Source organism: Apium graveolens, chromosome 1 (assembly GCF_009905375.1).
Source record: "Apium graveolens cultivar Ventura chromosome 1, ASM990537v1, whole genome shotgun sequence".
Classification (NCBI taxonomy): domain Eukaryota; kingdom Viridiplantae; phylum Streptophyta; class Magnoliopsida; order Apiales; family Apiaceae; genus Apium; species Apium graveolens.
This window is the reverse complement of record NC_133647.1, coordinates 135364775-135371739: the sequence shown is the minus strand read 5'-3', so window position 1 is coordinate 135371739 and position 6965 is coordinate 135364775. Positions and strand designations below refer to the sequence as shown.

At 33.9% G+C, this 6965-nt stretch overlaps 2 long non-coding RNA genes across 2 annotated transcripts; both read right to left on the bottom strand.

The window, feature by feature from the left end:
* Window positions 1–3352: 3352 nt before the first annotated feature.
* LOC141720873 (uncharacterized) lies at window positions 3353–5058 on the bottom strand. The gene is made up of 4 exons (XR_012574579.1): window positions 5007–5058; window positions 3985–4639; window positions 3733–3845; window positions 3353–3427 (listed from the first exon to the last, which is right to left on the bottom strand). It is a non-coding gene; the product is annotated as an uncharacterized LOC141720873 (long non-coding RNA).
* Window positions 5059–5067: 9 nt separating this feature from the next.
* Window positions 5068–5970, bottom strand: LOC141720866 (uncharacterized). The gene is made up of 4 exons (XR_012574578.1): window positions 5697–5970; window positions 5467–5549; window positions 5221–5357; window positions 5068–5141 (listed from the first exon to the last, which is right to left on the bottom strand). It is a non-coding gene; the product is annotated as an uncharacterized LOC141720866 (long non-coding RNA).
* Between the last annotated feature and the right edge of the window lie 995 nt (window positions 5971–6965).

Here is a 6965-nt window from a genome sequence, read left to right as displayed (position 1 = left end):
GTCGTAACGTCCGATTTTCTTTAGACTGTTTTTATGCATAACATTAGGACCCGAGAACCCCCCGCTAGATTATGACCACTGCCATGTTTAGATAGCTCATGTTACGAGCTTCGTTTTGATATGTAGTTCGTTCGATTCCGATGTACGGTTTAGGAGAAACGACTGTTTCAAGTAACGGCGTTTCACGAACAAAACTTTTCCCCTCGCCTTACTTTGAAACATAGGTTAAAGACCAAAAAGGGTTAATTAAAGTATGAAACATTTATGGTAAGTGTGTTAGGTAGTTGGTAAGACACTCGCGAAGGAATCGCCTTAAAACTCGTAAAGGTTAAATTATTAAAAATGGTGGAGCCGAGGGTACTCGAGTGACTTAAGAGAACCAGCGAGCGCAAAACAAGCGTTAGAGTCTAAGTTAGTTAAAGTATAGATTTACAAGTGACTTTGGTTTAATTCCAACTTACTTGTTGTTTATAGGTTACCAGACTCGTCCCGAGCCATTAGTAACCCTCAATCGCTCAGGCAAGTTTTCTACCCGTTATAACTGTTGTTGTGATGTATATATGTATTTGCATTATCTTGCGATAGATGCATGTTGGTTAATTAGCAAATGTTGCAATATATTGAAGCATATTGCTATGGTATATATATATGCATGCCTGTTTCGCATGCTTTCCATATATATCTGTTGATTCAGTTGATAATACCTATGCTAGAGGATAGCGGTAATTTGCATATACCCTTAGTACAGGGACCCAAAGGTGAAAATATTTTCTAAAACCGGGAGTCGAGGATCCCAAGTAGATTTTGTATATATGGATATAAATATATATATATATATATATACTTATATATATATAAATATGGTCATAGTTTTCAAAACTATTAATCGAATAAGGTTTATTCCATAACTTTAACTTTGTTTTATTAATGAATATTATTTGAATATTCATTCGAGGGCTTATGACTCTTTTATATTATTTATTGAATATTATTTGAATATTCATTCGAGGGCTTGTGACTCTTTTATATTATTTATTGAATATTATTTGAATATTCATTCGAGGGCTTATGACTCAGTTTATATTATTTAATGAATATTTTTGAATATTCATTTGAGGATCTATGACTCCGATTATTTGCTGAGATTTGTTCTTTATTTCATTAAAGAATAAGGTGTAAATAATCAAACTTATTTTCGATTATTCAAATAAAGATAGTACTTTCGTATAAGTATATCTTTGGTTATTTAATACTCGTTTCAAGTATAAGTTTTAATACTTCTACTTCAATTATTTTTATAAAGATTATTCTTTATGGGAATATTATTTAAATAATAATATTCAGTCATTTTCTAAATATTCTGGGGACTGATTTACTTCATTAAATCAGCTTTACTCTAAACACTCTATAAAGTGTTTTCGAGTCTTCAAACTGATTTTTAAAAGTTAGAGCGGATCCCAAAACTCATTTTTATATTTTAGATCTTCCTTTTTAAGGGGATTTAAATACTCGCTCAAAACCTGAGGGATCCGGCTCTGTGGTGTATTTTATATTCGCAACACGGTTGCAGTTTTGGTAAATGACTTGATTACTTACCCAACGTTCGGGAAGTAAGTCCATCTATTGGGTCGGCATAAGCAACATGGGCTCAGTGGGCGTCCATGATAGTGTAAGTGGCTCAGTGGGAGTCCATCAAATGCATAAGTGGCTGAGTGGCAGTCCAGCATAAGGTCCTATTGAGACCAGGGTGATGACCAGTGGGGAATTCGTCCATCTACTAGTAGAAAAGGTTACTTATGGGTATCTTTCACTACAAGAAAAAAGTCCATAGACATCGGTTTTTGGCCGATGTCTATGCTGTTTAGCAACCGATGTTGATGTCGGTGATGTCTATTCTAGACATCGGCCATAACCCGATGTCTATACTGGCTTAGACATCATTTCTTGCAAAAAAGCTGATGTCCATGCATTGTTTTTTTACAAAAAATGTTAGAAATAAATAATTTAATAAATAAATTACACCTATTACAACAGATTAAACATATAATGAGCTATGTTTTTTTCCACATAGACATCGAATATTTTCATTTATGTGATGTAAAATCAGATATTAAACATCAATTTTTTTACTAAAAGGTGATGTCTATATTGGCATATAGACATCAGTTTTATCCCAAATAAAGTGATATCTATGTTCAATTTAGACTTGAACATGTCATTCTTTGACATCGGTTGCTTATCTAAAAGCGATGTACATTAAATTTTTTGACATCAATTTTTCTTCTTTAAAAGTGATGTCTATATTGTCACATAGATATCAGTTTTATCTCACAAAAACTAATTTGTATTTTATTGTTGACATCAATTTTTACACAATAAAAGTGATGTATATTTAGTTATTACACTACTTACACAATACAAAAAAATCAAATTATTTTTACACCAAAATAACAACCAAATATTATCATTCTCACATTAATGAGTAAAACAAATATGACTTGCATATTCATATTCTATTAAAACCAAATTGTTAATACATTGATCTGTAAAAATATTTCGAGTTTGAATTATAGCTTCTAAATGTTGTTAGAGGCAGTACATGACCCGACTCAGTGTATTCTTCTCTGATCGAACGAATCTACCTCGCGATCATCAACTGCACAAACATATGAAACATTCACTTTATCATATCAAATGACACAAAATATTGTAAAGTTTGAACACTAGTTGAAGATTTAAGAGTGGAAAAGGTAGAACATACTTCCTCGGGAGGTTTTGAGCGGTCAAATGTCGACATATACACTTCAGCAGCTAAATCATATGCCGTCTGACATTCTGCTTCTTCTTCACTATGCAGAACTTACATAGTTCAAACAGATTTTAGACAGCATACCACTTAATATGAGCTCCTAGAAGAAAATCTAATATGCAGCAGCAGAAGATACACTTTACTTGAATGAATACACGCATAAATACAATCACAAACACAAAAATATTGGAAACCTTTTCAGAAGTTTCTTGTTCACTTTTCTCATCTCCAGCCGATAAAAATTAGAGCCACATCGATTTTGGCTTTATATCAATGGTAGGAAATCCGTTTCTAGTAATCACTATTGTAACACTTTTGACTTTGGAGTTAAATTAATATATAGAGTTTCATGCACTAAAAAAAGGTTCATTCACTAACGATCCAACCAGGCTGACCTTCATAAGTCCCCTGTAATAAAATTAGTTTTAAACTATTTCAGGTTATCATCATGACTGGTTCAAAAAGCATATCTGAGACACTAACATGGGCCGTGTCATTACTACTTAACAATCCAACTTCCCTAAACTTAGCTAAAGAGGAGCTGCACCTCCTACATAGATTATAGTTCATATAACTTTCGCTTGCCCTGCTCTACTCTTGATTGCAACACTCTCTATTCTACATAACACAAAAATTGATAAACAAAATAATCAGGGGTACAATCATGTGGAGATGTAAACAGGTGTCACATAGATCAACTACAAAGCAGTAGAAAATATTCAAAACTTTGAAATGCGTATTTGGAACATACACATCGGATGATAAGATAAAACCACCACCTTGTACTCTACGCTACTAAGAAATTTGTATCTCAGTGTGGTGTTTCGGATCAAAAAATTAAATCACAGTATAATTTTCTTGGCAAAGGGGATTTAAACCGAGCTAGCGAAGAAGATGAAACAAGAAATAAAGTAATTACTGACAAGGAACAACCATGAGGAAAGTGACAGCCGGAAGTAAGTTTGTCAATGCGCAAGCTACTGTTGGTGTTGAATGTTTTAGCCCAACAAAGTATGTAATCTGGTTCAATGTCATCCTGCACAAATATATCAACACACAACTCATTGTATATTGCAAGTTTGCGACACACTGCTAAAATCTTTTAACACTATGTAGTAGTAGCTAGTTTATATATTATTAAAACAAAAGATTTGAAGTTTAGTAGGTGATGATACCCAAATATAGAAGATAAAAAAATCTGAAAGAAAATAGGTACTGTCATCCTGAGCCTTGTTTTCCTGCATTAAGATAAATAAATATATTTAAAACAATAATTAAATTATATATCATCTAACTATACTACACCTAATAAAGAGAAATTAAATGAACCATTTTCATTTAACGTTTATGTTTACCAGTTTACCTGTTCTATCTGTCAAGCATGAACTATTATTATAGAAATGAGTTGAAATGCAGAATAAGATGTTCCATACAAACATAAAGCATAACAAATACAAAACAAAACAATTTAACATGTCACAAAAGACCCAATCAGTTGTTTTAGGCCAATTAGTGTCTTCTTATACTTAAACGAAGATGAAGAAGATGCTGAACTCGAGTCGTGGCCTAACGCTTGTGATTTCAGAAATAAGACACGATGTTAGTGTTTGGCATGATTTGACAAGGCGTAGAAGCGTAGTGATGAGGTGGGATGGTGAAGTGAGGATAATAAACACCAGCTGATGAATCAGTAATCTTTGAAGTAACGAATCCTGATGATGCTGCAGTCGAGAAGAGTGGCACTGAAGTCGCTTCAGCATAAGGTCCTTGATCACTTCACGCCCAGGGTGGCTGCGAATCAACTCCTATACTCTTCTTTATTTCTCTTCCCTGTTACATGATCACATATAGGATAGAACACATATAAAACTGAGACCAATTATACAAGGCCTTACATCGACTTGTCATGTTCAAGATGAAAGTATACCATCTTAAAAAAAACCCTGATATATGTGGGTTGCATAAGCCCTCTTCGTTCAAGAAAACAGAGGTGACTGATATTTCAGGTAATTTAAATAACTATGTGGTAAGGAGATTGACAACTTATGGGAACCTAGCTATCATTAGAATTATTGATTTTCTGCTTCAGTGTGACATAAAATTTGAGAAATTGAAGTACTAACCAGTCACTTATAGTCAAGTATAACTGGAGCAACATAATGAACAGCCATGGCAACATAATGTACATTTTATATACCTCAAAGACAGGAAGAAAACTTGAATTTACACCACTCCAGAAAGAAGGGTGGTGCTCTAGTGTATAAACTTGGCCTAGAGGCAGTTGAATGCCCATTATTGTGGAAGCAGAACTCTCCTCTTTTCGAGTGACCTTCTGCGGATGACAGAGTATTACCGATAAGCTAGCTTTGTTGAAATGTAACTAGGTATTGAACTACTAATATTTAACTTACCCTAGATTTTGAAACCTCAGGGGTTTCATCTAAATGATTCTGGAAACTTAAACTCCCAAAATCATCCATCCCTTTAGCACCATCAGGAAAATAAGGTGGAGAAATTAACAAGTTCAAATCTAGATACTGACCACTGCCTGCATATGATTTATCAACTGATTTACCAAAACATTATTATAGAAAATGTTTGATCTATCAAGCATGAACTATTATTAGGTGTAGTATAGAAAGAAATGAAGCAGTTACCTGTTCGAGCACCCATACTAGAAGTTCTATCTCGGTCCATGGACTGGCCTCTAGCCACCATCATCCAAAGCACAAAAAAGGAACTGCATTAACATCAGGCATACCATTATATCATTATTACTTTAAAAAGGCTCCTTATAACAAATATTATAATTTAAAAATAAAACCCTTATTTAAAATTAGGGTTCCAATTTTCAGAAAACCCCCTTTACAAATGCTTACATACTCACCAATTCGAGTTTCGAAACTCCAAATCAATATCATTTCAGTTCGAGCTTCAAACTCCCAACCAATATCGTGTTGTCAGAGATCAATAAATTTCGAGCTTACAATTCGAGTTACCCATTCGAGATGAAACAACCAAATCGAGAGAGGTTAAAGTCGAGAGAGACCAGAGGAGAGAGGTAAGGAGAGGACAGAGAAGAGATGGTTGAGAGTAGAGATAACGTTGCAGATATGAGAGTTGAGACTTGAGAGAGAGAGAGAGAGACAGCCAGAGAGGTGAGGGTCGAGAAGAGACCAGAGAAGAGATAAAATATATTTTACTTATTTTGTTTGTTTAATCACAAGATAGTGAAAAAAAGAGGGGGAACAAAAATTTAGCTGAGGCGGTATCATTTGGTAAGTAAGCGGGGAAAATTTTAACAAGTAGGGGAAAATAATTTGAAGTGCCGCGCTTTGAATTTTTTCAGTATTTAAGACATCGGTCTGTTAAGGAAGTGATGTGTTAATAATACAAAGACATCACATTAACGCGGGATGATGTTAATGAAGTTTTTAACAACAGTGGCATGAATGACTGATGTCTAATGTGTGATGTCTATTATCTTTTTTCTTGTAGTGTTTGCCTGATCAGCAAGATATCTGGTTTATGCCAAAATTCTTTTCCTTTCCAAATTTATTGGATATTGCAATTCTGTTCATACTTTACATGACAGAGGTTTTCAGGAAATGTATAAAGAAGATGTATATGTGGATATATGTATATATATCAGAACTTAATGAAGTATATCATAACTTCATTTCCTTTAATAATATTTCAAAGATTTAATCTATTCAAATCTTGTCTTGTAGTCTCATCTATGTGATGAACTGTTGAAAGCTCATTATACTTTGAACAGTGGTAGTTCAAGTAGCTTTATAAATGATATAAGTATAGTGAAGTATTTGGTAACTTCATCCCTTGTTTTTACTTATATCTAGTAAGTAATTATCTTACTCATGATAAAAGATTCTAGTAAGTATCCATTTAGATACTTATATTATTGTTATCACTATATATTATCTTGCGAGCTGTAAGGCTCACTCTTGCTTTATTTCTTCATCACACAACAACAGTTAGTTAAGATGGCCAGACTCCAGCAGACCCAGCGCAAGCGCGTGGGAAGCGTCCCGCGTCTTCCCGATGATGTTGTAGCTGCTATAGCTGCAGAGGTAGATCTATTGTAGATCAGACCATCTACTTTTGAGAATCAATTATGTATAATTATAACTTGCGG